This window comes from Metopolophium dirhodum, chromosome 1 (genome assembly GCF_019925205.1).
Source record: "Metopolophium dirhodum isolate CAU chromosome 1, ASM1992520v1, whole genome shotgun sequence".
Taxonomy (NCBI): domain Eukaryota; kingdom Metazoa; phylum Arthropoda; class Insecta; order Hemiptera; family Aphididae; genus Metopolophium; species Metopolophium dirhodum.
In genome coordinates, this window is record NC_083560.1 from 78886485 (window position 1) to 78893551 (window position 7067).

A 7067-nucleotide genomic window follows, 5' to 3' on the forward strand; every position below is an offset into this window, starting at 1 on the left:
ATTGAGTCACATCTTAAATATTATCCCAGTTTCGACTATGTATGTATACATAATATAATATATAATATTATACTTGAATAAAAAATAATACATCGTCGGCGAAAAAAAAATGTACATAAATATAATAATATACGCGCAGAGTTAATTTCGTAACAATTTCGTAGCTGTATTCACTGCTTTAAGAGTAAAAATAAATCTTTTAAGTTTTTGGACACAAAGCATAATATTAATTTGAGGTATTCGTAGCAATATTGTTGCCTACTCTAAAATGAACCACGATCTTGCGGATTCCTCGAAATCTAATGAGTATTTCTCAAAAGTCGACTTCTATACAACAAACAAGATATTATACCTATGTATATAGCACTATAGCTGCTCATGTGATAGTTAATCGACCGACTGACGGGACGACTTAAAATATAATATTATGTTGAAAAGTGCTCACCTGAACAATGAACAAATTAAAACCACGCGCATTTTAGTAATAAACCGGTAAGATCAATAATTACTAATATTTTTAAGTGTTTTCCACCGAATGTTAATCGCATAAGAATTTAAAACCATAAAGTTCAAATTTTGAATTTATCTGCGCTTTTCATTATATATTAATTAATTTCTTGAAATCATTAATACGCTGCTGGAAAATTCTGTTGGCCTACGATAAAAGTTTTACTAGTCACTTGGATTTCCGACGAAAAAAAATCTCACAGAATAATTAATTTTGAACTTCGCCCAACAATTTAGTTGCAGTAATTGACTACAGCTTAATTTTGTTTTAATAATATTGTGAGTTACCTATATAAATAAGTTATATAATATAATATTATACCATCACGAACGCTAAAACTTATCCTCTATAATAATGATTAGTATGCCGAGTATGCATCGCACTAACCACAAACAACAAGCACTAACAACAATTTGTAAATTAGTTTTCCCTGGATTTACCATAGGTCCATTACCATCATATTAATTATTATTGCTTGAAGAAATATAAGCAATTTTTGTTCAATTCAAACGCGTACTCGATTTTCTGCACACCATTACGGTGGATAAAAGTTCGCATCCAGAAAATAGTTTTTAAAAATACAATCAAAACTTTCTTTATTTATATAGGACATAGGTGTTGAACAATTGAACCACGGTCATGTACGGTACCTACGAGGCTACGACATTGATAATAGATCTTCACGTGAGATCAGTAATTGCTATATAGTTTTACGTTGTACGTTACACTAGGATAGGTCAAAGTACTATATTATTAGGCGGAGACCATGGAGTACCTACTCAGTGTTTGGTTTACCAAAATTTGTAAGTCTAGATAATAGTGTAGAGTACTTGTTGGATATATAATAATCAAGTTATTTCTAATATTATACATACTTACAATGAAATAATGTAGTAAATATAAATAATTTATTAGATATCTGCGACTTAATATTTTAAGTACTTATCGAACAAATACGCGGAGATAAAAATTCTATAAACATTGGTTACAATCGTATTATCTGCAAAAATATAATGATTGGTAGGTGAAGTATTTCCAATGGGTTTCCGACAACAATAAATACCTTAACAAAAAATTATAAAATTAACGTTGTGTTGTTACCTATTTTTAATTTTAGCTTTGATATAATTTATATTACTATTATATTAATAATTATATATTGAATTTGATTAAAATATTTAATATAGTTAGACACGTGTATTTTAAACCCACAACTATTTGAAATAGATACACGTACTTGGAAAGTTATCAATTATATACATGTTAATATAATGTTATATTAAAATAACTTACGTTATATTTTATGACATTTAATGTGAAGTAGGGATTTTTTATTTATATAGATAATTATAATTAATACGTGTTGTATAAATTTAATAAAATATGTTTTTTTTTTACAAATTAGTCCATTAATTGTCAGAGATACTTTTAAATATGACCCAGTATATCATATATTTTGGCTAAAAATTAGGATATGAAAACAATTTTTTTATAAAATGCGATTACACTTACATCATAATTTCATATTACCTATCTACTATACAAGACTCGTTTTTTCAAAGCAATGTTTAAGTAGGTAATTATACCCATACATATTTTTATAGTTGGCGTATTTTTTTTCACCAAGTAAATGCATTTAATAATAATTAAATATTGCAGTGGTGCTGTACAACAGCTCATAATATTATTATTTCCTAATACGCGTTCACATACCTAACGGATTTCATAACTCGTTTTTAAGTATCGATTGACTCCTACTCGTATTCAACCGAGCCAATAATAATGGTATAATGGTACAATATTGGAAGTTTGTAGATTTTCCGCCTGCAGTTGCCACCGCTGGGTTCACACATTTATCCTGCCACGGTCTCCGGAATTATTTTTATACAACATTTACCGATCGATATAGTTCAAACGTAATATTATTATAAAACATAATTTATAAAACGCACTCATAAACTGCAGAGCCGAATATTTACGCGAGAGGCACGCGTGGGCTCGATCCCGCGGGTGGTAAAATATTTAGCCAAAATCGGTTCAGCAAACGTGTAACAGTATATTAAGTATAAATTGCTGCCTAGTTAAAAGTTTAAAACCTTCATTTGGAAAATCTGATGTTATAATTATTTCTAATGGTTTGGCCGGAAAAATGTTATTATAGTTTTGCCATAAGGTACCTATATACTTGAGCAAGTGAAAAAAAAACAAATACTTATAACAAACTAATACTCGGAAAATTTTGTTTATTGTTGATCGTATTATATTATATTAACTAGGTATATAAATATTTGAATTAAAAAGAGTATTAATTTTTTTAATTATCTACGTTGAAACTAAATATTACAAGTAAAAAATAAAAACCTCCTAAGAGTTCAATGTTTTTGATAGGTATTTAGAGGTTGTGTGAAAATTCTAAATACGGCCCTACCATAATATTATGATCGTATAATAATAACTACGCATCTGTGTATAATATGTATATTGTATATTATATGTAATATATAGAAATAGGTACTCACCGTTAACAATATTCGCATTTCCGTCGTCAGGCCTGGTCCATGGGTATACCTCGTCGCGAGGCATATTATATACATCGGTGTAAGTCACCCGAAAACAAACGACGGAAGTGGAGCGAAAATAATAATAACAACAACGACTGTATTAATAATAGCGATTGTTGGACTACAACGCCCGGAACCGCGAGACAACATTTCCGATTCGAAAACCGATTCGTCGCCGGTCGACCGAAATCTCGTCGTAATGGAGGTACCTCCATAGGTGTAATAATAACAATATTATTATGTATTGATGAAACCGCGACCCAGGTATACCCATATGAATTGTTATTATAATATAATAAACTAAATAATATTGTCGTCTCGCGGCGGCCCTCGATTCCGTCGCGTCGCGGAGTTCTAGGTAGGTTGCGTTGAATTTAATATCGAACGATCTGAGTAAAAACTTAACGACCCGATCCCGGACGGCGGCGGCGGCAGAGTGGGCACCCGTCGTGGATGTCTGATTAACGATTATTACGAAACGTTTGTACGCGCTCGTGTTTGTGTGTGTGTGTGTGTGCGTGTGTGCGTGTGTGTGTGTGTGTGTGTGCGCGTGTGTGCGTGTGTTTGTGCGTGTGTGCGTGCGTGCGTGCGTGAAAAACATGCAACAATAATGGTTTTCTGTATTTTTTAACGGCTACTCGTCGATATGAAATACGTCGACGGATGCTATAATATGACAAATGTATATATTATAATATTGTACTGTATAATATACGCGCGCGAGTGTATCTGGTGAGTGCGTTTGTGCGTGCCGTGGGAGGGAGCGAGGGGCGGTGGGAGGGACGAGGGGAAGGGGAAATGGAAAAGAGGAAAAAAATTGTGTACACGTAAGCGTCTATACGTTACAATTGTGTTTACTGTGCTCGACGAGTAAAACTTCTCGTGGGTATTTGTTTTTTTTTTTTTCTTCTCTTTCATATTTTTTTTATCTTTCGTTATTTGCGTTCTGTCCCCCGCACGATACGATGGTGGTAATATTCAAACATTTTACTTCATATCTGTGTTATTATTATTATTATTGAATATTTTACTCGAGGAAACTTTTTCGTGCGGCCGTTCGAACATAATATAATATGTTTATTGTTTATAATATATAATCATAATTCACGGATGTCGGAGTCGTCAAAACTGTTAATTGGTATTTCACGAACACTGAGTCTTAGACACATACCCTAGGTACTACAAAATCAATCTGGCCCCTTTTGAATATTTCGATAAAATATAATATATTATATTAAAACGAAGTCAAAGTCGTATTAAAATGATTTTGAAAAAATGGCATTGTTTAATAACAAATAACTTCCACTCATTGGGAAGCTTCGCGCCGCGCACATAATATAATTGAAAACTGATATTACTTTCAAATATTATGTTTGTATTATAATTTATAGCGATGAGATTGTTACTAAGGATACCTATCACGTTGAATCAGAGGATATTTTAACTAATATACCGGGTGACAGAAATGTCACCCAGAGAAAACTTTTTGTCGCCTAGTAGATGATATATTTAATTACTGGGCGACAACCATTATTTGTAAGAATTTCGATGTTTGAAATGATTATACAATTTTATATATTGATTATTTATTATGTTTAATTTTGTTTTTTATTTATGACGTATATCATTTTGTTTGACAAATAGTTATTGAGAATAGAAAATCCACCGTTCACCGTAGCCCGTAGGCAGTACTTATCCATAGAATAATACAATCCAAAAAAGTGATTTATTCCACGTGGCACTTGACAATGCAACTTGTTTTATTTGGTGGTCAGTAGTCCCGGCAAATATTGTTTTTGATTTTATTTTAGTCCTTGTTCCTACAAGCTATTAGCGAAATAATTATTTCACTTTGAACCTTTAAACAGTTTAAACGTTCAAGTCTTCGAGGTAATACGTCATACGATATTACGACGACAGGACGACTTCCGGTAAATATAAAATAACTTAAAATCTAATATTGTATACTTGGACTTAAACTAAATACAGTACCTATTTTCAATAATTACAATATATTACAAAATACACAAATACTAAATGAAATATATAAACTTTGATAATATGATACGTATAACTTAATAAATCGCCATTGGTTATAAATACTAGTAAAAATAGTATTGGTGTAATATTATTAATGTTCTGTTAATTTCTGTGAATATTCAATATAATAACTATTATTATAAAATATTATTTATTAGGTAATTAAAAAATTTTTTGGATTATTATTACTTTTTTTTTTAAATTCATTTTTACAAAATTCAATATGTTTTGATCTGTGGTTTAGGAATAAAATTAACTTAATGTGACAATAAAATAAAGTAACTCATAAGACATAAGTTACTAAATAGTAAATAACATGGAAACAAATGTAACTATTGTTATTTAAGCTAGTTAAAAGTAACAAAAGTTCTTTGAAAATGTTTAAAAAAATAATATAATTTTAATTCATATATCTATTTTTATAGTGTTGTTTATTATACTTCTATATTATGTATATTGTATGTCATTGACAATATTGATTCCATTTTTTGTAATTAATAAGAATTAATTTACTTTACTCATAAATTATAAATTATTTGTAATTATTTATGTGTTGTGAGTTTTGATGGAATTGTGAGGTATAGGTAATGTTTTCTATAATATTTAATACTTAAAATTTTTTTATAAGCTCATAATATGTTGATTTTGATAGTCAGCGTGGATTTTTTTTTCTTACGTCTCTCAGTGATAATTTCTTAAAATATCCACTGCATCGAATGACTTGAATGCCTATTGTATTGGAAAAAATTACGAATCACTTGAAAAACTAACGATCAGTATGTTATAGGCATACTAGGTTAGACCTATACATTTATATTCTTTATAGCTAAGTCCATAGACGTGGATGTCGTTAGTTCTCCCAAAGCTATTTCAAGCCCTATATAATATAAAATATTTTATTCAATTCAATCAGTATGGTATTTAAAGTTGTGATTATTTTATGAATATATTATTACAAGAATATACAATACTAACATTATTTAGATAGATACTAATTTATATTCGATATTATGATTGCTTTACAATATCGCAATTTGTTCGCAACGTCTATTCGGCTTTCGCATCGTCTTTGGCAAGGTAGATATGCGAGAAAAAAAATTAGATGCTTTTTTGAAATATATTGAATTATTTAAAGAAAAATGGCTTTAAAAGTATATATCATATAATATAAGGTATATATCAATTTGGGCCCTTTTTTTCAGTGTCATACCCTGCATACCCCGCGTGAGCATCCCTTACATCTCTTACAACGTTGCAGGCGACTCAATTGAATCGTCAAGTATTGTAGGTACGTGAGAAGCTGGCCTTCGATTGTTATAACTTAAAAGGAACGAAACTATCGGTAAAATGGATTCGATCCATATCAATATAATATTATAAGTAAGATACAATCATTCATAAAATGACTAATTGAAATTTATAAATATTATAAATATAAAATACAATTAGACCATTTATAGTTTATATCTGTTTCAACCATCGTAGTTTATAACAAGATAGAAGTGTAGTGATTTTATTCAGTCATAATAAATTTGCTAGCATCAGTTTTTATATTTTTTTTGCTTCCATCATTTATACTGTTCAAAACAATATTATTTGCCACCGCAATTCGATACAAATAATAATTAATAATACACGTCGTATATTATATTATATTATATTGTGTTGGTAAATCAAAATTAATAAGTTTCCAAAAATACCATTTAACATTTGTATAAAACAAATCAATCAAATAATATAACATTCGTCAATTCGCGTGGTTATAAATAATTATATTTATTTATACAATATGATATTACAAGAATTAACAGGAAAATAATTATTTCATATCTTTTTAGAACTATTAATTATTTTAAGCAATCCAAACTCTTTGTTTATATTAATTATATTTCATGGCTATAAAATATAATATAGTATACGTACTCCGTTTGGTTGGTATAATATGACAATTTGTCCAC